Consider the following 22,655-nt stretch of genomic DNA (forward strand, 5'->3'; position numbering starts at 1 on the left):
GTGGATACTCAAATGAAAGTGAAAATTAGAGAAAGGGGTGAGCTGCACAAAAAATAAAATTAATATTTGTAAGCGGAAAAACCCCTACATAAAGATGTAATAAACTCTAAAGAATAGCTATTAAGTTAATAACTATACCCGAAGGTGGAATTATACTGGGTATAAATAGCAAATATGTACCAATATTATCAATAAGGATTCCTTAAATAATAATATAAATTATCATAATGTGATGTGAACCTACAAAAAAAACAATGTATCATCCAATAACCAGTTAACCTAAACATTAATAAACCATCGTTATATGTGGCAAAAAATTATAACATAAAATATTGAAGTGTTCATAAAGTCCATAGAAAGTCTCTATTTGCAAAATATTCCACGGTGATATAGTGACAACATAGGTATCCAAAACGAACGTGACCTGTGTATAACCTCCACCATAGATATTACTGCCGCTTACCGAAGGTGTATGGTTCCTTATTACAGAGAACCATGCAGAGCGGATGACTGATTCCCCCAGTCCAGGGTTTTCACAGATGGATGCGAAGGAACTCTGGAACCCGTTTGCCTCTCAATACACTCCCGCTCACAGGTTTACATAAAAAGCAATAAAACTCACAATAGTGTAAAACCCAAATAAATTTTAATCGAACGTAAGAGACAAATGCGCACTTACACAAATGAAGATTAAAACAATCGTTAAGCAAATCGGAGCCGGCCGGTCTCGATTCGCGCCCAATACTTCCGCAAACAAACAACACGAGATGGTGGCGTCAGGACGTCGCTCCTCCTCCTGACGCTACCATCTCGTGTTGTTTGTTTGCGGAAGTATTGGGCGCGAATCGAGACCGGCTACAGCCAACATCTCACCTGATTTCGGTTATTACGAGATCTCGGCTGTAATAACCCAAATCACGCGAGATGTCGGCTGTAGCACCCGAAATCTCGCGAGATGTCGGGTGCATTAGCCGCAATGTCTCCTGGGATTACTTCAACGAGATCCCAGGAGACAGTGCGGGCTTCAGCAGGAAATGACGCTGATCCCCGCAAGAGACCGCCCATCGCCGCAGGGGTTTAAAATAAATTACTACAGATTACAAAAGGTAGGTGAATCCAAAAAAAAAAACACGTGGCATTATGAAATATATGAACTAGAGGCAACAGAATGGGCAAATGTTTTATTATGAGTGCAGAACCCCTTTAAGGTATATTTGCGGTCTTCATAGCACCTTTTATCTTTATATAATTATTTAAATTTCTTTGCACTTAAAACTTTTCCGCATAGGATTGATAAGTCATCAAGTCAAAGTTTTTGGAGTTTTTCTCACGTAGGTGTATTTTTTGTTTAGTAGTTTTTTTGTAGCGCAACCCATCCTTTTTCCCTTCAAGAATAAACAGGTGTCAATCCAAACTGTTACAACATATTGAAGCACATGACATCACATACTTGAACGTGGGAAGGTCCAGAAAGAGACAAAGAAACATTAAGAATTTTTGAGTTGGCAAGATTAACCTTAGAATTGCTTTATATGAGGATTAGTGACATAAAGCAAGCGATCATCCGCGAAAAGAGCAAGTTTCCCAAAGTAATAAACAGCTAACACAATCAAATGCTTTCTCCATGTCTAAAGAGAAAAGGCAAGATAGTATATTAGCTATTTGGGCATGATTAATAAGTAATAATGGGTATTGTGCCTCGCGCCCCTCTCCTGGACAAACCCCACTTGGTCTAAATGTATAAGCATGGGTAAATGAGGCTTCAAATGGCAGGCGATCATATAATTTCAAGACCACGCCTATAAGTGAAATAGGGCAATAGCTGGAACTTAATATTGGGTCTTTAGTTTATTATTAGAAGTCTAGTTATTTAAAAAAAAATGCTGTGCAAGTTTTCGAGCATTCACACAAACCTTTATAAATAATCCATGTAATGTTTGTAATGTAGGAATATATGTGAATTGTAATTGTAAAGTCTAATCTGCCTAGCAACAGGACATTTGTCTGAAAAATCATTAAAAAGTTGTATTTAGAACACTGTAAAATGAGTTCTCCACCCTTACTGTCCCCCTGCCAGTTTTCTATTCTGTTAATAGGAGCCTATTAGGGCTGTCCAAAATATTGACACTGGCACGCCTAGTTTATTGAGTCCAATTTGCCTGCAGTTGCACAGCCTGGCCTGCTTCCAGCCATGCCCCCCCCCCCCCCCCTCTGGTAGTCGCACTCAGACACATGGTCTCTCCCTCTCCTGTCTTCACTCTACATCCCCTACCAGCCCTACCAGGGCCGTCTTATTGAGTGGTCAACCCTGGGCAGTGCCCCGCGCAGGAAAAACTAGCTACCGTATATATCTATCTCGGATGGGGTGAGGGTGAGGTCCTCACAATCTTATGTGTGCCACAGCTTGGTCTCTTATGCCCCGCTGTTGCTGCTGCAAAATTAACCCTCATTGTCCTTGGATGCTAGGAGAGGACTGTGCTTATCTATTCTGACACTCTTCAATTGACACATGTTCACCTACTGCTTACCTAAATTGTTAACCCTTTACAGCTTAACGTCTGCATGCTGTAGCTTCTTATTTGAATGACATTTAGCACCTTTGCTTCTGCTTGTATATATATGGTTAACCCTTTATAGCTACCCGGGACTGTGTTTGCATGTTCTCCCTGTGCCTGCATGGGTTTCCTCTGGGTACTCTGGTTTCCTCCCACACTCCAAAGACATGCTGGTAGGCTAATTGACTTCTGTCTAAATTGGCCTTAGTATAGGAATGTGAGTTAGGGACCTTCGATTTTAAGCTCCTTGATGGTAGGGACCAAAGTGAATGTACAATATATATGTAAAGCGCTGCATAAATTGTCTGCGCTATATAAGTACTATAAATACAATTATAGAAGAGTCTGGATTTTATTGTCCATCCTGCTTTGTTTACGTTCTATGACTAGTGCTGCACTCTAAGAAGAAATGTCAGTGATGCAACTAATGGATTACAGTTATAAGCGGCTATATATATTTGTTTAATAACACATTTTATACAATATAATATAATTTATACATTTATAATATTGGCATGTATATTTTTTTTAGATGGATGCGCGGGGGATCCATTTTATTTAGTCCATAGTCATAGTGATACTAAATTGGGTATATTATAATAATAAATTATAATAATGTGTATTAAGTATGACAATATTAAAAATATGTGCAAAATCGAAGAAAATTGATAATTAATGAGCTCAAAAAGTGTCAAAAATTTTATATGATCACTCAAACTTCTTTTTTGAATAAATAAGAGTCCAGCTTTAAAAAAGTTTTTTCGATGGGCATCATTAGAAAGGAATATTGGTTAAACTAATCCTAGTAGTGACACCACCAATGGTTTGCATCCGAGAAGCTTTCCCTATTATAGCCCATTTTTTTTTTTTTTTTATTTTAAAGTTGGACACGTATTTATTCAAAAGTTAAAACATGCCTTATTCAGTAAGGCTGCTATTGAAAATCTTTACCCTCAGCCAGGTGACCTGACATCCGATACACAGAAAAACGAAGGTTGGAACAGAGTGGGTGGGGTCTATATGGGGTGGGGCCTCCTGAGAAGTGGGAGGGGTCAAAAGGAAGAGTGGGGTCAGGCGACACACCATCTTAAAACTTCACCAGCCTCCACTGATGTCCACCTTTGTCCAATCAGAGAACGATTTGCAGTTATTGAGAATATACAAAGCATTCTCTGGGTGGCACCCATGCTGAATGACTTTCAGTGTACATAATGAAGCAGGACAGCACAGGACTCAGAAGCTAGTGGAGATCACTGAAGTTGGGATGTGAACTTGGATGGAGAGAAGGGTAATATGGGATACTCCAGAGTCACTAAATATTTACATGAAGACACTTCACTTTTCTAAGTCTCTCAAAGCAGTCTCCAAGCGGGAACAAGTGCAGAAGACAGACCTGAGTCCCTTTCTGTAAATGCAATTCCAGGCAAGAATCCTACTGACCACTCCACCCAAGAGATATGGCCAGGGATTTTTTTCAGCTGGAACTTGGTGGAAATCAGTTCCACCACCTCTGGCTCAGGCCCTCTGCTTCCTGTTCACCTCTTTAGATTGTAAACACAGAAGTCTGGCTTCTGTGTTTACGAGTGACAGTTTGTCTCCCAATGGCTCCCACTGAGTGCAACATGGGGGCAAGGGAGATGCAGGTGCCCAGGGTTCAGTGCAGAGACACCCCCACTGGATGATCCTGCCCCTTTGAGACCCTCCCACTGTTAGTGGAATTTGACCACACCCACAGTTTGATGCAGTTTGGAAGGTGTGGGGGGGGGGGGGTAGAGGGTTTTTTGGGGGTTGTGGTTCGGTGTTCCTGTACCTATTTTCTATGAAAAAAAGCTCTGGATATGGCGCACAGTCACTGGAACTCTGAGCTCAGGTCAGTACTCACAATGTCACAGGATCCCCAGATGCCTTCTTCCAGTATCCACCAGACACTCTTCAGTGAGGGAGAGGTAAATGCTCACAATGCCACAGGACAGCCAGACCACTTCTAACTTCCACAGGGCAGTCTTCAGTGAGCTCTCCAGACCAGGTCCCCAGATGAAGATTTTCTTGTCTCTTGACAAGCTTCAGAAGTGGATCATTAGTGATAGCCCCTCCCCCCACCCCACCCCCAGCTGGAACCTCCGTTAAAAATTTCCTGGACTCCAGTATATTTTAAAAAGATAAAGTCTTTAATCATTAAATTCATCTGGAACAACAAGAAACCTAGAATCTTACTGAAGATCTTGCAAAAGGAAAAAGATCAGGGAGGATTGAATGTTCCAGATTTCAAAAAGTATTATGAAGCAGCAGTATTAACACGGGTGGCGGAATGGACAAAATTTGAAAGTAAAAAAAGGTGGGGAAAGATAGAACATAGTTTATCAGGTACAAATTTAGGAAGGGAAATTTGGACACCTTTAAAATATTGATCACTAGGGGAGACAACACCTTTACTCATGTTCAGAGTTTGGGAGGGAATACACAAACACAATAAGTGGAAATATAATTCCTCATTAATATATTTAAAAGACAATGATTTTTTTCCCACCAAGTAAAAGCACTATAGAAGGGAAATGGGTAAAAAAAGATAATATACAATTGCGACACATAATTAAAGAGGGGAAAATGAAAACACTAGAAATGTTACAGAAAGAAAAAGATTGGATGGATTTAAATGAGTGGCGGTATCTACAGCTTAGGCATTTCGTCTTAAGGTTACCACAACCGCTTAGAGATGGAGAAAAATGTACTGTTTTTGAGCGGATATGTGAGGGGAAAACATCAAGGGCAGGTATTGCCAGTTTTATAGGATATTAAGACGGGAATGTGAAGTGGAGATACCAACATTTATAAAAAAATGGGAAGAAGAAATAGGACCACGGGGTGAGAACCAAAATATAGAAAAAATATTGAAGATGGTACATAGATCCACGGAAAATAGTAAGATGATAGAAATAAATTATAAATCTTTAGTTAGATGGTATATAACACCAGATATAATGGCAATCAGGGAAATGCTGGAGGGAGTTTGGACAAACAGGAAGTATGGCACATATATGGTGGTATTGTCCTAGGATTAAAGAGTTTAGGAGAGAAATAATAAGATATATCGAAGTAATAAATAAAACCCAGTTACCAGAAAACCCATGGTTATGTCTCTTCCATCGAGTAGATACCCCAATTAAGGAGTATAGAAATTCCCTTACAAGCTCTTTGATAAATGTGGCAAAGAGCCTGATCTCAAGAAAATGGAAAGAAATAGAAGCACCTAAAGTAAGGGAGTGGCTAGGAAATGTAGAAGAAATATATAAAATTGAAGGACTTGGAGTAGAGGAGGAGAGGGGAAGTAAGAGACTCTATGAGAAATGGGAGTGCTGGAAATTTTTTAAACAATCTAGGATTTATAGCGAGGTAATGGGTCTGTAGGGGGGGGGGGGGGGGGGGGAGAGAGGAGAGACGCTTTGGAAGAAATGGAGAAGCAAAGGGAGAGAGATAGGATAATGTGAAATATGAAGATTATGAATGTATTTTGGATCTTATGTTCTCCTTTATCATTTGGTTGTTTTGTACTTAAAATAAGTGGAAAATGTAAATAAAGAATAAAAAAATAAAAAAAGGATAGCAGCTTTAGATGGGGGCAGCCACACCCACCCAGACTGATGGATTCCCTCCAACAGGATAAAGAGACCCTTGCTCTAAAACCAGACTAATATATATGCCTCTCCAGACATCTTCTGGTCACAACTTCCCAGGGATTGGCTTAAACACAATAAATATTCAGGCTGGCTATTTGCCTTTCTTAACTCTCTATATTCCAGAAGCTTCTAGAAGGCAGGAAAGAGCAAACAACCCTGGAGCATGTGCAATCCAGAACAGCCAAAAGCAATAAACAACTGCTGCACAGAAGAGCCAAAATGAACAAGTTTGCTTGAGGTCCTAGAAACCTAACTAGGAGGGTGCAACATTTGGTAGGTAAAACAGTTTACATATATGTATTTCACGCATATATTAAATGGTTTGGATGTTCAATTTTTACTATGCTGTTAAATATGGAAACATTATTATGTTAGCAGCATGCAATGCTTTGTTTACAGCTGTTTAAATCTGTCTTTAGTTAACATTGGAAACTTTTACAAAGACACAACATACCACTGAATGTGATCTTGCAACAAGGAAAATGTGAACATCTCCCATGGGATACCAAGATACTTCAAATGCTATTATAGGCAAAAAGCAAATGAAATAAGTCGTAAATACTATTTACAACGTTGATTGTTTCAGTGCCATGCCTTGCAAGTTCACATTTTGTCAGGAGGATGTTCCAGGGACATAGAATTGTCCCTTGAGAATATAAAAGCTAAGAATAGCTAGCTATCATGCATAAATTCCAATTTCCCTTGCCCAGGTCAGTGGGTCAATACTCAGATTTCATAATAAAAGGAAAGTTTGTGACTCCTGATCTGCAATAATTTAACTTTTTATTAAAACAAGAGCAATCGATAAAATAGATTTCACCCAGGATGGTTATACTGGCTATTTGCTATTTATTTCAGAATGGAAATATAAATATAGTTACTCGCATCTCCAGGCAAAAAGCCAATCCCTTGCACAGACATCTGCTGAAATAGAAAACAGAGGAATGTTTAATATCCTATTTTACAGGCAGCAATTTTTTTTCACAGTATGGTACATGCAGCCTCCCTGGCTCACCAGTTCTATGCATGCAGCTGAGCTTCAAAAAATTACTAGAATGTGTCGTATTGTAGCAAAAACACACATTCTTACGGAGATCCAAGTGATTAGTGGTCTTTGATCGCTCAGTTCTTAGAAGCGGCAGTGGACAGATGCAGCATTGGACAGATGCTGCATCTGGTGAGAATCATTTTTTTTACACAACCCAAGACTTCTCTTTTAACCACTTCAGCCCCGGGAAGATTTTACCCCCTTCCTGACCAGAGCATTTTTTTTGTGATTCGACAGTGCGTCACTTTAGCTGACAATTGCGCAGCCGACGTACCCAAACAAAATTGATTCCTTTTTTCCCCACAAGTAAACAAAAAAATGCCGGCAATTTTGAAAAAAAAAGCTATATTTTTTGCTATAATAAATATCCCAAAAAATATATAAAAAACTAATTTCTTTCTCAGTTTAGGCCAATATGTATTCTTCTACATATTTTTGGTAAAAGAAAAATCGCAATAATTGTATGTTGATAGGTTTGCACAAAAGTTATAGCTTCTACAAAAAAGGGGATAGATTTATGGCATTTTTATTATTATTATTTTTTTACTAGTAATGGCGGCGATCTGCAATTTTTATTGGGACTGCAACATTATGGTGGACACATCAGACACCTTTGACACTATTTTCATTTATACAGCGATCAGAGCTACAAATAGCCACTGATTACTGTAAAAATTACACTGGCAGGGAAGGGGTTAAACACTAGGGGGGGGGGGGGTCAAGGGATTAAGTGTGTCCTAAGGAGATGTTATAACTGTGGGGGGGATGGGCTCACTATAACATGACAGAGATCACTGCTCCCGATGACAGGGAACAGTGGATCTCTGTCATGTTGCTAGGCAGAGCAGGGAAATGCCTTGTTTACATAGGAAGCACCCCGTTTTGCTTCTCCTCACCGCAATCGCGGGCTGTTTAGCTCCCGGGACCCGCAGGCACGTTCCCGCGGCATGCGGCGAGCGTGTGTCCAATAGGCGGCAAATTCAAAGGGATGTACAGGTACGCCTATTTGCCTGCCTGTGCCATTCTGCCGACATATATCTGTGTGCGGCAGTTGGCAAGCATTTAATGAAATTAATGTCTCTTTGGAAGCTCCCTTTTTCATCAAAGGTGCCCCCTCACATCAGAGTCCAGTCTTCACAGAGTCCCTCCAGCATATCAGAGGTCCCCCCTTCCCATCAGAGGTCCCCCCTTTTCATGTCCCCCATCACAGAATCCTCTCATCCCATCAGAAGCTGCACCCTTCTCATCAGATTCCACCATGGGCATCCGCAGAATTTTTTTTGAGGGGGCATCATTTTAGGGTCACCCATGCACCGCCCCTTTTTGACAATGTAATTATCACATTATGATGGTCAGAGACTGCAGACATAGTACCGTCCCTAGGATAAGTAATGGATAATGGCCAACAGACCCTCTTACCAGACCCAGCGAAACTACAGCAGTGATCCCTCCAGCTGGACAATTGCTCACTCTGGGTTCCCTGGGGGCGACTCTGGTCAGTAATGTAGCATGTCCGTACCCTGGTAATGGCTCAGTGTTTCTCTCTTTGGTGGTGCTGGGCAGCGTGGCTCTTTCTCTAGCTTCTGCCCAGCATACTCCTTATTCTTTGCCCTGTAGTGCTCTCTCCCTCAGCTTTTTTCCAGGTTGAAGACTCTCAATCTCTCTCTTGATCGAGCTGTAGCCTCCTCCCTGTGGAAAATGGGGCCACCAATCTTTGGGACTACATATCCCATGATGCTCTCCTCTCCTAGTCTCCTTTGATTGGCCCTCAGTTATGGCCAATAGAAAAGGAACAGAGCAGGCAGGAAACTGGGCAGGGAACCTCGTGAGAGCCGTCATCTCTTTTCCCTGAAAGGAGAAAGGGGGGTGAGCAGGGGAAACCTCTGATAGCCCAGAGCTCGCCTCTCTCCTGTTACAGTGCTGCCGAGTTCTCTGCTGGACCAAGCAGGGAAAAGAGCCTAAAGTCACACTACACTGATGGAGGCGCTTGACAGCACCTTGGCTGCCCACACCCCGATAGCGATGCAACTGTGCTGAATTTAAGATCCGATCCCTGATTCCAGGGGGGGCACTTGATCCCCCTTGCCCCTATCTGTGGACGCCCATGGATTCCACTCTATATATCAGAGACCCCCCTTAGACATGACATCCTTCTGTCAAAGAGCCCCCTCTTCCTATCAGAGGCTGTATAGTTTATTATTCCAGCAGCAAGGCAGAGGGTGGAGTTGGCACAGATCTGGAGTTAAACTTCTGTCCTCATCCCTCTCCTGCTGCGATGACCTTGAATGCCATCTGCCCTGGATCAGCATCATGCATTGCCATGTTGCAGGTGGGAGGCCGTTTTGGCGTAATTTGTTTGTTATGGTGGTGGAGGCCCATCTGCACTGTTGCAGTACATAATGCTGATCCAGGGCAAACTGTGTCCTGTGTTTTCAGCACCCCAGAGGAACCCAAGCAGTGCCCCAGGTAGAAACACGGCACTGTAGAAGTGTTGGAAAGCATTGGCCCCTGGAGCAGAGAAAGACATGGAAGATTTCACTTTTTGTGTGCCAGAGAGGTAAGTATTCAGTTTCTTTTATTGCTGTGAGCAGTGAGCAGCTGGATGCATTTTTTTTAGTAAAGAAGTAAGGTTTCTTTAAGGCTTGTTCTAGTCCTGTTTACCTCCATACTAGTTGACTATTATAATCTCATAACTAACAGATTAGCCTTTTCAGTAATGAGGTTTTATGGTTTTGGCTTTTTTTAAGCAAAACGCTCACTCCGATAAAATACAGCCTTTCTGCAATACAAGAAAAGCATACTTACCTGTTCAGCTTACAGTAAGTGAAATCTTCTCTGTCTTCATCAGCTGTGGGCACCACTATCCGCTACTGCCTCCATTGGAGGCCATTATTCATCCGTCTGGCTGCTGCTTCCTTTTGTGGTAACATATGTGAAAAAAATTGTGCAACAGCTCCAACAGCCCCATTAGCAGCTGCAAGAATAGTGTGATCTACACCTTGAATTAAATGTGAATAAGTGCTGCACAAAGAATGCAAATAATTATTAGTAAAGAATATTACATTTAGCAATCTTATGCGCTTAGTGTACTATGAGAATGCAACATTCATAAGCCCCGGATACAGGAAAAATAATAATAATACTTAAAAAGAATCACTCAATTCTTATACTCATTCCATACATCCATATTTATAATCATAACAAATATTTGAAATTGTGAGCAACCCATCAAAAGGTTGCAAAAATCATAATAAAGGAAATAATAAACATGTGCAAATAAGACCTGAGGGCAATCCAATCTACAGAGCTTGTGAATGTATAATTCAACACACAAGCCTTTGTACAACAGTGCTGCATTTTTTGCTTTCCATGTTGCGTTGCTAAAATAGATAGATTGGATTGCCTTTGGGCCGTATTTGGACACTGGGTGTGGACTTTTTAATTTTTTTCCTTTATTATTATTTTTCCAACCTTTTTTGCCATGGCTTATGGCTACAAATTTACAAATTTTTTTGTATATTATTAATAGTAAAGAATAATCATAAATATAAATTACGGTATATACAGTAAATAAAGTTATGCCTCAACCATATAACATGCACCAATATGTGAAATACCGGTGCAGTCCACACAGTCCCACTTCATTAAAAAAAAAGTCCTTCTTTGTGAATTTTGTGGCATTGTAAACTTGTGAATAATGCACCACAACTAAACCCTTACGCCCTGTGCATGCGACCGGTTTTCCCATCGGAATAAACTGTGAAGGTTTTTCCAACGGAATTCCGCTGAAACTGTCTTGCGTACACACGATCACACCAAAGTCCGATCGCCAAGAACACGATGATGTATAACACGTACGATGGGACTAGAAAAAGGAAGTTCAATAGCCAGTAGCCAATAGCTTCCATCTTGTACTTGCTTCAGAGCATGCATCATTTTTGGTCCTTTAGAACAGCATACAGGCGAGCGGTTTTCCCAATAGGAATTGGTTCCATCGGAAATATTTAGAACAATGTTCTATTTCTAGGTTCTTCAGAATTTTTGAGAAAAAAAAAAGTCAGATGAGGCATACACACAATCAGTATATACGATGAAAAGGTTCCGTCTGACTTTTTCTGTCGGACATTCCGCTTGTGTGTACGCGGCATTAAGTGTTTTCACCTTTAAAAACTAACCCCCATTACAAAGGTCAGACACGCATGCTACATAAAGGCACGATCCAAGTAAATTCCTCTGGATAGACCCAACACTGGAAACCAATTCCAGTCTCTTCAGCCTTCAGGGATCAGCAGCAATTTTGGGCTCAACAGGTTAATTAGCAAAGGTCAGCTATTGATGATCAGCATCTAGAAATCAAGCTCTGATAAAAATAAAAAGTATAGAGCGCTCACCATGGCAAATTTATTGTAAGCTTGCAGTTGAAGTTGCGCTATAAGGTAAAAAAGGCAGCTAACACATCAATCTACTGTATACAAGTTGATAAAATGATCACAAAAAGTGTAGAGCTAAATATATAAATGTGCCATTGGATAATAAATTGAAATAAACAAAAAGAAAAAAGAAAATCATGCATTAATGTTCATCTATGAATCATTCGCCAGCAAGTGCAAACTACGTAAAGTCCAAATAAATAAGCCTTAAAGATGCAAATGTGAATGACTGTGAAGATGAGACCCTTTCCATGACAGTGAAATAGTCTCAACGTGATCCCGTGTCAGAAAGGAAAACTGTAATACACGATCAGACATTGATCGGACATTCTGACAACAAAATACATGGATTTTTTCCGACGGATGTTGGCTCAATCTTGTCTTGCATACACACGGTCATACAAAGTTGGTCGGAAATTGAGAACGTCAAGAACGCGATGACGTACAACACATATGACGAGCCGAGAAAAATGAAGTTTAATAGCCGGTGCGGCTCTTCTGCTTGATTCCGAGCATGCGTGGAACTTTGTGTGTCAGAATTGTGTACACACGATCAGAATTTCCGACTACAGATTTTGTTGTCAGAAAATTTGAGATCCAGATTTCAAATTTTGTGTGATGGAAATTCCGATGGAAAAAGTCAGATGGAGCCTACACACTGTCAGAATTTCCGACAAAAAGCTCCCATCGAAAATTTTCCATCCGAAAATCCGACCATGTGTACGGGGCATAAATGGACACCACTCCAGTGCACCTCCACTTTTCAATCCAAACGGACTTACTGGATCAATTTGTCCTCCACATTATACGAAGTCAAAATGCATTAATTTCATGGAGAACATACTGAACAGCAAATTAATGGCATCCTTATGCAGAGGCTCCCATCGTTCTCCAGAGATGAACTCAGCTGCATTAATATATAAAGAGCCAAAGAAGCCACATAGTGTAATTTCATAAAACTTCAAGAAATAATTTAAAATCAAACAGACATACAAGTATAAAAAGCATATGTGTATTCAGATCCAGTATTCCATATTGGAGCCGGCACAAGCCACTTCCAGGTTTTCATTGCATCACAGATGTCTGTTCCATCCTATGCATTTCATCAAAACGGGCATCATCGGGGGCATGTAAGCCACGTCTGGTCATCACGCAATATATACAGTATCTCACAAAAGTGACTACATTTATGTAAATATTTTATTATATCTTCTCATGTGACAACACTGAATAAATGACACTTTGCTACAATATAAAGTAGTGAGTGCACAGCTTGTATAACAGTGTAAATTTGCTGTCCCCTCAAAATAACTCAACACACAGCCATTAATGTCTAAACCTCTGGCAACAAAAAATTAGTACACTCCTGAGTGAAAATGTCCAAATTGGGCCCAATTAGCCATTTTCCTCCCAGGTGTCATGTGACTCGTTAGTGTTACAAGGTCTCAGGTGTCAATGGGGAGCAGGTGTGTTAAATTTGGTGATAAATATTGATGCAGCGGTAATAATGTGAAAAAAAAATTGGATAAAAATAAAAATTAAAAAGACATTTTATTTTTAAAAACAGAAGGATTTTGGCAAAGGAAAATAAAATATAAATATACATATATAAAAAAATAAAAAATGCGAAAAGAGTCACCAAGAATGTATTTTTGGGTGGGTTATACAAAAATTGATAATCTAAAAAAAAAAAATTTTTTGAAAAGAAAAAAGGTTATATATGAAATGTGAAATAAGAGAAAATATATGAGGGAATATATGTATGGAAAATAATATTGATAATTGATTAATTGGTAATGGTAAAAAATTGATGATGGTAAAAAATTAATGATGGTAAAAAATTAATATACACATATATGTATATATATGGGAGAAAAGAAGCACTTTTGATAGTAAACAAATAATGGAGAGTAGATAGGACCAGGTGATATATATATAAAAAAAATAGTAAGTAGGACCAGGTGATATATATATATAAAAAAATGTTAAATGAACATATATGAAAATAAGGTTAATGGAAATAATGAAAATAAAAATAAAAGAAATAAAAATGAAATGAAAATAAAGGTAAAGATAAAGATAAATAAAAATAAATAAAAATAAAAATAAATAAAAATAAGAATAAAAATAAGAATAAAAATAAAATTAAGATGAAAGGGGGGGAGGGGGAAATATACACTCATGTGCATAAGCAAGGAAAAGGAGAAGAAAAAGAAAAAAGAGAAAGGGAGAATGTACAGAACACATGCCCGGGATATATACTGTGTGCTTCAGTGCGCTCCTACATACAGGCTTCTGCGCATGTACACGTGTGCACACCTGTATAGAATCAGATACGAAATATGGACAGGAGGTTCTAAAAAGGCGCGTCAATCTTAATTGTGTTAAAGGGGGGCCATAAGGGGACAAGGAAAGGGACGGGAGATGTGATAAGAAAGTATGGTGAACAAAAATTATGTATCTCTCGTAGTGGCATCCCTGGTTACACAACTGAGTTTATTTCTATTTCTTCATTGAGGCCTCCAGGCGTAAGGGTGTCTAGTGTGTATATCCAGAAGGTTTCTCTCTCGCAGAGATGTTTAAAACGCTCTGCGAGGGAGAAAGATCCAGGTACCTGTTCAATGGCCCATACCTGCATGCCCTCAGTGGAACATTGGTGATGTTCTTTAAAATGTCGTGGGATGGTTAGATTGGAGTCTCCTTCAACTGATCTGCGATGCTCACCGAACCTCTTTCTCAGGGTTCGAGTGGTACGTCCAATGTAGAGTAGATTGCAGGGGCAACGGATCGCATATACTACGAATTCTGAAGAGCAGCTGTAGAATTCTTTAAGTTGATATGTATTGCCCTTAGTGGTGAAGGATTTTTGACGATGGTCAATGAATTTACAGGTCAAACACTTCAGTTTTTTACATTGATACATGCCCTTCAGGGTAAGAAACATCCTGGGTGGTCTAGATTTGTTGTTAGTTGTTTTCAGTTTACTCCGGGCGATGAAACTTTTTACATTTCGGGCTCTACGGTATGTGTTCCTGGGGGTATTTGTAATGGAGGTTTTTAGTAAGGGGTCTTCCAGAAGGATACCCCAATGGTTTTGGGAAATCCTTTCCATTTTTTTATGTTGAGAGTGATATTGGGTGATAAATCTGGTGATATGAGTTTGGGAATGGGCAGTCTGTTTGTTTGGTATAGTTTCGTGTTGCTGGGGTGAGTCATGGGGTGTTTCTAACTGGGTGTCCAGGAATTGGGCAAAGGCTTCCTCCACTAGGGTGGAGGGATAGCCTTTGTCCTCAAATTTTCCTTTAAACAGGGTACCTTGCTCTATATAGTCTGAATTGTGGGTGCAATTTCGTTTCAGACGATTGAATTGGCTTTTTGGAATATTAGTAATCCAGCTCTGGTGGTGGCAACTTTGGAAATGTAGATACGAGTTTCCTGCAGTGGGTTTGATGTGGTTTCTTGCGAAAATGCTTTTGTCAGTATGGCAAAGTTCAAGATCCAAAAAGGGTAAACTATCCGAACTGAATTCAACGGCCTATGTAAATTATGTGTTCTGTATAGGGATTGTTGTTCCAGATGTATATATGTTCCCAAAGGCCCATTGCCAGATTTGCATAGCTAGGTGCAAAATTAGCACCCATAGCTGTCCCTTGAATTTGTAGATAGAATTTTTTATTGAAGGAAAAGTAATTGTGGGTGAGGCAAAAATTTGTGGAGTCTAGGATGAACTCTGCTTGCGCAGTTTTTAGGGATGGGTCTAGGGCTAGAAAATGTTTTACTGCTCGAAGGCCAACATCATGGGGGATTGATGTATATAGAGAATTGACATCCAAAGAAACCCACTGATAGGTGGGCTCCCAGGGGTAGGTTTTTAGAATGTCTAGCAGATGTGTACCATCACGTATGTAGGTTTGGAGATTTTGTGCCAAAGGTTGCAAAAAATGGTCAATGTAGATGGAAAAAGAGCTGGTTATACTTTCCATTGCAGCTACAATAGGTCTACTTGGGGGATTTTCTGAATTTTTGTGTATTTTCGGGAGATGATAGAAGTATGGGGTGTTATAATATGTTTTGGATAAGAAGGAAGCTTCTGCTTTCGTGATAATTTGATCCCTAAGGGCTTGCTTTATAAGTGCTTCAGCTTATAGAGAGAAGAGGGGGAGTGGGTCACTTTTTAAGGGTTTGTATGTATTTTTATCAGAAAGTAGTCTGTTGGCTTCGTTTATATAATCATCGTAATTCTGAATTACTACACCACCCCCTTTGTCTGCTGTTTTAATGACAATGGAGATGTTTTTTGTTAGGTTCTGGAGGGCCCGAGTTTCTTGGGGAGTGAGGTTGTTTTTATGACGCTGTAAGGGAGAGGTGGGGTTAGATTTACAAAGACGTTTTATATCTGCATATACAACCTGGTAGAAACTTTGTATGTATGGGCCTTTGGCCTGGCTGGGGTTGAATATGGATTTTGGCCTAAATGGGGTGTGCTTCACTGGGGGGGAATCTAACTGATAATGTGCAACATAGGAAGTGTCTGAGAACATGGTGGTAGTGGCAGAGTCTTCATTCATATTGTATAATTCTTCCAAAATGGCTAAGCAAGGATCATCTTGATCTGCATTTGTTGTACATAGAGAGGAAATATTATTGACACTGGATTTTGTAGTATTGTTGGGTTTTTCTTTATTGGATTTGATATTGAAGAAGCGTTTTACTGTAAGATTTCGTACAAATTTATTTAGATCCACAAATAAAGTAAAAGTTGAGTCCTTTATTTAACAGGGAGATTTCATCTGGAACCAGGGTATGTGAGGAGAGGTTGTAAATTTTTATAGTTTGGCAAACTTTTCTTTGGGTTTTGTTTCTTCTACCCCCTCTTCTGCCTCTTCTAGTTTTCTTTTTTGTGCAGGTTGAGGGGTTAGGACTAAAAAAGACTGATCATCAGTTGGTGTGGAGAAGTCGAGAGGATGGTTACTAAGTAATTGGGAATGGGTTTTTTGCTGAACAACTGTAATGTTATTGTCCTGTGTACCTTGGAGAGATTGTTCTGTAGGGGGTTGTGGGGTTGTTATGCTTGAAGTAACCTGATTGTTCTTTTTTGTGTGTCCTGTAGGGATGTTTTCATCTCTAATAGAATTATTTTTGTTTCTGTTTTTGTTTAGGTTGGGGATGTTTACTGGATTGTTGTCAGCTGCACTGTCAGTAGAAGTCGTGGTGTATTTTTTATTCTGTATGATTTGGATATTTCTTTTTGGTTTTCTGTATCGTTTAGGTTTTGGTTGTGAAATGTGGGAGCTATTTTCCCTTGTGGGCTCTGAGCGGTGGACTAATCTGTGCTCGGTTGATTGGTTATTCTGTTTTGAGTGTGGATGTTGAGAGGGGTGTGTGACTGCGTGATATGTTTTGAAGGGCCGAAAAGAAGGAGGGAATTGGATCTGCATTAGGGGCACTGGGGCAGAGTTTTTGGTTTTCCACTGGAAGACCCTTTTATTGTTATAGTCATCTACATCTCGTCTCATTTTTTGAAGTTTTATTTTTATTAGTTGTTCTTCATCTAGTTTTGTTTTTCTTTTTAGTATATCTAATCATGCACTGGGAAGATTTGGTGTCTCATTAGTGAGATTCGATAATTGATTTTTGAGCTTTTCTAGGAGTGACGCGCTTTTGAGATCCTGCTGCTTCATAATAATGTTGATCCATTTTTGGGAACAAAATTCAGAGATATGTTCCCATTCAGTTTGGAGGTCGAATGAGAGGAAGGCGCATCTGGTTTTAATTCTGAGGCCCCTCGGGGTAACTTTGGAGGAGAGGTAATTTTGAAGAAAAAACTTGTCCCATTTTTGGTGATTGAGTGTTATAATAGTATCTTCAATTTTTCTAAATAATGTGCATAATTTCATATATATATTTTCTCTTACTTCAAAGTGTGTCTTAAAAAAATCTTTTGGGAATTGTGAGTATAATTCATCTAAAAAGACATATTTAGAATGTTCCACTGATTGGAGCATGTCCATAGTGGAAGAAAAAAAAAAAAGAAGAAGGGGGGGGCAAACTAGGTTTCAGATCACAGGTATTTATTTGTAAAGTAGTACACTCACTCTCTGTTGAAATGGTTCAGGCACATCACGTTTTACGTGTAAGAAAAGTTTGTGGGGGACATCACAGGGCTCCCGGGGAGAAGCGGTCCTCTTTTTGCTGTTTGGTTCCCGTCCGGTGGCGCCGGTGGTTCCCAGCGTCTCCGGCTCGGTGTCGCAGCGTCACGGAGGTCAGCTCATGGGTCATACGGGGTCGCGCTGTGATGACATCGTTGCACGCGTTCTTCCACGTAAAACGTGATGTGCCTGAATCATTCCGACAGAGAGTGAGTGTACTACTTTACAAATAAATACCTGTGATCTGAAATACTGCACTTAGGTTGGCGCTGTTTTTTGTCTTCTGTTTGTATATCTCTTAAAGGTGCCTTCTACCCTTGAACATGCTGCCTACCTGCTTGTGCTAAGAAATCCTCTTTTCCCTATGGCTATAACTGACTATTTTTATAACTGTTGACTATTGGCTATAACCTATGATTTTTTATCAATACCTGCCAGTTACCTATTGACTATTATCTGCCATACTTACTAAAGAACTGCAGAATTCTGTGGAGAGGCAGATTTGAAACCCTAATACTGCTATATACCAAAGCCACAGCATATACCCCTTATCTCCCCATCCCATCTCCCCCCCTCCTTTTCCCATAAGCCTTCCCCTATCCTGGATATACATAACCCAGCAGCGCAACACAAAAAAATGTTTTGTTTTACTCTATGGGTGCTCAACCTGTGGCCCTCCAGCTGTTGTGAAACTACGAGTCCCATCATGCCTCTGCATTTGGGAGTCATGCTTTTTACCTGTCAGCCTTGCAATGCCTCATGGGATTTGCAGTTCTTCAACAGCTAGAGGGCCACAGGTTGAGCACCCATGCAAAGAATCTGTGCAATAAAAAAAATCTGCAAAAACACACATAAAGTGTGGAAATAATACTCCAAAAAGATAATTGGTGAAGAAAGATCCTTTTTCCAAGATAGTCCTCACCCAAGTGAATAATAAATCTCCTTACCGACTAAAAATGGCCACCGTTAGTCTCACCAGGCACAGGGAATTCGGTCTTCCAAACCTATACAGGTGTCTGAAGTTTGAGGCTATGGCACTCAAACGACAAAAACAAAAGATGCTCCCATGGTGTAGTACTCAATAAAAGGCAATTTAATGAGCTAAATGAATTGCACTTACACGATATTTCAGCCTTCATAAGCGTAATATAATGGGGATCAAAGATTGAGATTACGGCGTCTCCACAGGATTCCTACTGCTTGCTGTTTGCTTCCCATCAATCTCCTTAGAGAAAGCGTAATGATGTCACCATCACAGGCTACACCCTAAACGTTTCGTTACGGAAGGACGTCGTCTGGGGATTGGCCGAGTGACATTTCATTATGCATGAGGTTTAAATAGTCCCGTGGCACCATCTTAGATGCTGGCCTAGAGGCGATTCAGTTCGCATTGTGCGCTATACAAGTATTTCATTCATTCATGGTCACTCTAGGAAGAATGATGGAAAAAGAAAGGTGCCGCCATGTTAACTGCTGGCCGCCTATGCAAGCTTAATAAACAAGGCACAGTAAAGCCAAAAAAGAGAAAAGGAAAAATTCTGCCATCTTATGGCTGAAGTATAACATAAATTACTGATGGGTTACAACACAGCAAAACAAGAAGCCAGGCACACATATACAAAGTAAACATTGATATTGTAAACATATAAGCATGAACGTACGGTACCAATCAAATGAAACAATACTATACAATTCATATAGACCTAAATAAAAAATTTAAAAACACATTCTTTTTTACATTTTGCTATAATAAATATCCCCAAAAATATATAAAACACATTGTTTTCCTCAGTTTAGGCTGATACATATGTAAAACAAGGACACACTTACTCTTTCCCTCCATCTATTGTGTATCACCACTGATACACAATAGATGGAGGGAAAGAGTAAGTGTGTCCTTGTTTTACATATTATTTATATAACCACCTGCTGCTATGGATGCTATCAGGATCCGTCAAACAGACAGATCAACCCTGACAACATCTTCTCAACTAACTGTGAGATGAGTGAAGGGGAGTTAGATATATCAGGGATTTTTAAATAAAACCTTGATCACCTGCTGGAACAGTAGGCTTGAACATGGTGGGATGTTTTGACCTCTGTTACTATCAGAAGGTAGGATCAAATTTTTTGTTATGGTACCCCTGCGGATTGGTTTATGTGGGTCGCACCAAACGGATGTTAGGAGTGCGAATCTCTGAACATCCAGGAAACATCCGGAAGGGGTTCCAGTGCCATGGTGTGTCATTGCACTTTGAGGAACACCAGTAGTAGGATTTTGTATATATGTGGGTTGCACACGCACTGCAAGCAGTGTGATCACACATATATAAATATATGTATTTTTATATAGTTTTGCAATTTTAGTTTAAATAGGACCAGTGACTTAATTAGTGATATATACATATGGGCTAATACAGGTGTATTCCCCTGCATGCGGGCATGATCCATGTAAATGGGTCAGATGTTATTAAGTCATAAGGCATTTTTGAATGCATTAATTACATTTGTCTCATGTGTGGTATTTAGTTCTCCTTAATGGAAATATAGATATCAATAAAACCCATTTCCAATTTGTTTATTTTAAGTCTGCAGGTCACCCCCCTTCTCCAATGCATGTAGCATCTGATATAGGATAGTAATAGAAATTGGGGGAGATAGGACGCTATATATGCTGATGCAGATTGATATGTTAAGAGCGACTCCCCTTGTGGAAATTCTCCGCTACTATTCACTACCAATATCTGTATAGAGTACTAATCTACTTTTACTTTTGTGCAATTGAGTTTTAGATTGTTGGAATGATATTTATATATAATCTTTAAAAGCTTGTTAGATTGCATCATGGATTGACTCTGGATTAATGAGCAGTGTGAACTGAAGCATTGATGGAATTGGGGACACAGGTGATGCGCATGTGTGGTGATTATACACCGCCCTTTGAGAGCAGTTTGGGGAAAATATACGTCAGTTTGTCTTGCCTAGTGACCAGGTCCATGATTAAGTCAATTTTATGACGAAACATGTCGGATTTTGGCTACTAGGCGAATGAGAGAGATACATATAGGATGCTGAACATCTTACATTGATCCCTGTAAAGCGGCGGTACAGTTAAGGAGCGGTGAGAGACTATCCACTATTCCCGCATATCCTGGGTCCGCCGTGACCACCTATGCTTTAGTATGGGTTACTCAAGAGTGCTGTGAATTTTTACATTTGGCGTGTTTATTCATCCTTTGATGTGAGTGCAATGTGAGAGATTTTTATGTGTGATTAAAAAGTTTTATACTGTATCACGCTATGGAAGCAAATCTTTTCTTTGTTGCATGAGAGTATCTATGGGAACAGCCGTGACACCTATGGAAACATCTGTGGCGTCTATGAGAACAGCCATGGTACTAGCCCTGCATTCTGGAGTGGAAACCTGGATACCCCATTTAAACCCTGTAAAGGGAAAAAGCACATCCAGCCAAACACGAAAGTGTGAGGCATATACAGCGGGTGAGTGTAATCACATAAGGGGAGAGGAGTCACATCTAGAGCGGTGTGGTGGAGGAGTGTAGATGGAATCTGCTGTTTATTCAAGAGACACTGGTTAAACGTTTTTTTCACTATTCCATTATTTGGATTATGATCTGAAGATTCAACGTATGGACTATGATTTTACTGGGATACATTATATTCTCAGGAGCTTTTCACAGTGGTGTTTAACAATGTTTTTAGGAAGTGGACATTGTTTGATAGAACTTGAAACAATTCATTTGATTCTCGTTACTTGTTTATTTATTTTTAGTGTTGAATAATATTTAGTCACAGGATATTTTTTTCAACAGATCGTATATATTTGTTATCACTATTCATCTGGTGATATGTTACTATATAATAATTTGTGTTAATTAATTTCGATACAAACTATTAATTAATTTTTTCTATTTTCTGTATGCTCGGGGCAGGGCCTGCACAGTGTAGTAACATTTAGTAATTCATGTTCACTGGATTGGGTCTATTATCTTTAATATTTTTGAATTCACTGGTGTGGATTTATATTCAGCGCCGCTTTTTCTATTGTTTAGATTAGGCTGATACATAGTCTTCTACATATTTTTGGTAAAAAAACGCAATAAACGTGTATTGATTGGTTTGCGCAAAAGTTTTAGCGTTTACAAAATAGGGGATAGTTTTATGGCATTTTTATTAATATTTTTTTCTTTTATTAGTAATGGCATGATCTGCGATTTTTATCATGACTGCGACATTATGGCAGACACATCGGATATTTTTGACACATTTTTGGGACCATTGTCATTTATACAGCAATCAGTGCTATACAAATGCACTGATTCCTGTGTAAATGACACAGGCAGCGAAGGGGTTAACCACTAGGGGGCAGGGTAAGGGTTAAGTGTCCTGGGGCATCTTTCTATCTGTGGGGGGTGTGGCTACATGTGACTAGTCACTGATCTCTGCTCCCAATCACAGGACACTGTCACTAGGCAGAAAGGGGGATGCTTGTTTACATTAGCATCTCCCCGTTCTTCTTCTCCGTGAGACAATCGCAGTTATCCCCGCTGCGATCGAGAACCCCGACCCGACTCATGGAGGTCCCGGCAAATTTAAAGGGATGTACCTGTATGCCCATTTGCCTGTCCGTGCCATTCTGTCTACGTACATCAGCGCGCGCCAGTCGGGAACCGGTTAGTAAAACAATTAATATCCCAGTCAACATCGACATAGGATTTAATGTCAAAAATCCATCTCATTTCAAGTATGGAGATTGTTCTAACTTTATTTGTGCCCCT

The sequence above is a fragment of the Lithobates pipiens genome, unplaced genomic scaffold, assembly GCF_037356315.1.
Source record: "Lithobates pipiens isolate NorthernLeopardFrog02 unplaced genomic scaffold, aLitPip1_a1.2 Scaffold_27, whole genome shotgun sequence".
Taxonomy (NCBI): domain Eukaryota; kingdom Metazoa; phylum Chordata; class Amphibia; order Anura; family Ranidae; genus Lithobates; species Lithobates pipiens.